The sequence below is a fragment of the Palaemon carinicauda genome, chromosome 17 (genome assembly GCF_036898095.1).
Source record: "Palaemon carinicauda isolate YSFRI2023 chromosome 17, ASM3689809v2, whole genome shotgun sequence".
In the NCBI taxonomy this organism is placed as follows: Eukaryota; Metazoa; Arthropoda; class Malacostraca; order Decapoda; family Palaemonidae; genus Palaemon; species Palaemon carinicauda.
In genome coordinates, this window is record NC_090741.1 from 100,341,213 (window position 1) to 100,343,712 (window position 2,500).

The window sequence follows — 2,500 nt, forward strand, 5'->3', positions numbered from 1 at the left end:
TGTAAGGCCAACGGACTCTTTTTAAGACCCTTATTGATTTCATTTCATTCATAAATATCCTCTATAACTCATCCCCTTTTCCGAACCTCCACCTATTTTGTGAAAAGGTCACATATTTTTATGGTTGCGTTTTACGTTCTAATCTGATTTTGGGAAGGAGCAGTGGTTGTTAACGGATGATTGAATCTCTCTCTCTCTCTCTCTCTCTCTCTCTCCTCTCTCTCTCTCTCTCATCATTTACCTTTTAAGACATGAATGAAGCACTTATCATACTTCCAACATGAATGAGCCACCTATCATACTTCCACAACATCAGTAGACCCACTCATGCAGTATACATATCAAACCATCCATACACGCATTGAGCTGTTCTCTTTCATCTTTCACCGACTCATACAATTCCTTTCAATACTCTTTCACACCATCTGTGCCTTTTCCTCCTCCTAGCTCCTACCACTATTGAATTATTCATAGTTCCCACTTGTCTATTGTTGCTCATTCAATTTTCAGGGCCCGAACCACCTCAAAATCCATTGATCAAATTTTCACAGGTGCTGTTGTTTTAACATATCCACATGTCTCGACATTTCTCACTTTATTAGTTTATCACAATAGATGCTATTTAGACAGTTCATGCCAGTAGCTTTGTCCATTTTTCTTTCATTCCTATTGAACCTCTACGCCTTTTTTTCAATATATGTAAATTTCTTTGACTATCTCTTTATACATTCTTATCATGGCTTCTTCAGTAATTCAATCGTATTTCTATCTTTAACATGCATCCTGCTATCTTTCTTGCCTCTCTTTATGTGACCTGCGTCTTGTCTCATCTTATCATCCTCCAATATATATTATGTAAAAGTATCCATTGTGCTCAATTCCATTTTCGTTTGGTCACATTTACTTCCAATTTTCTTTTCTTGCAATCATTCTTTTATCAGTTTCTGCAGTTTCTCCTCACTGTCTACAATTAGTTTGTTATTATCGGCAAATGTATAATATTCTATTCCACATCTCTTTCTCAACTTATTTTCTCTTTTCTTTGTTCTTTCACTGACATTGCTTATCCCTATTCATAGAAAAATCCCCATTGTCACCATTCCTCCTACGCCTATTAACGCAAAAGGGCCTCGGTTAGATTTCACCAGTCGTCTCTATCTTTCAATCCTTCTCAATTCACCATCTACTTCGCGCTCCATAGTCCTCAGCCGTATTGGCGTGGGCTCTTTCAACTCTTCTAGTGCCTCGGGGAGCCCAGCTGAACTTTTGGTAAACTAATCTCTCTTGGGAAGTTCGAGAAGTATACCCAAACCTTCTCGCATCTACCTTTCATCATGATCTCATCCACATATGGCACTCGAGTTATCTCTCTTATAGTTTCACTTCTAATCCTGCCCTGCCATTCAACTCCCAATATCCTTTTGAGGGCCTTATTCTCTAATCTACTAAATCTATTTGATATTATTTCATTGTCATACCATGACTCATGTCCATATTGCAACACCAATCTCAATATACTGATATATAGGCTTAATTTTATATGTAATTTCAGGTGATTTGATTTCCAAATTTTACTTAACCTATTCTTTAGCTGATTTGCTTTTTTCAATATTTTATTAAACTCTAATTCTAAAGACCCTGTATTGGAGATCATAGTTTTATAAATGCTTAAATGATTCCACCTCATGATATTTCATCTCCCATTGCATACTCCGATTTTCATCATCTGTCTTTCTTTTATTTTTCTTCAGGTCCACCTCGCGTGATATTTCATGCATTCTGTAAAGCAAGCCTTGTAAATCCTGTGGTGTTCTGCTAACAAAGACAGCATCATCAGCATGCTTTAGGTGAGCCAATTTCCTATCACCAAACCAGTCCAATCCTTCTCCACCATATCCAGCTGTTCTGCTTATTACAAAATCTATGAGGAGGAGCAACAACATAGGTGCCAGCACATTTCCTTGGAGCTCTCTACTGTTCACTGGAAATTCATTTGATAAAACTCCATTAACATTAACTTTGCACTTGCTATGCTCATAAACAGACTTAATCAAATTCACATATTTAAGAGGAATTTCATAATAACCAGGAATCTCAACAAAATTGGCCGATGCACAGTATCGAAGGCTTCTTCATAGTCCACAAATGCCATCAAAGGTGGATCTCTTTAGTATACGCATTGCTGTACAACATGTCTAAAAATTAAAATATGGTCAGTGCAACTTCTACCTTTTCGAAATCTTGCTTGTTCATCTCCCAGCTTTTCATTAATCCTTCTTTCTTGTCTCTTTTGAATGAGCATACTATATATTTTCGTAACATATGACGTAAGAGTTTTGACTCTAATTATGGCAATCAGTCACATCTCCTTTTATTTGCCATTTTCACCAGCACTCCTAACTCCCATTCCTCGGGCTATGCCTCTTCGCACCCTATTCTATAAAACAATCTAGTGAGTATTCAAGGAGTCAGAAAGGGTTTGCGTATCGGCATGATCAGC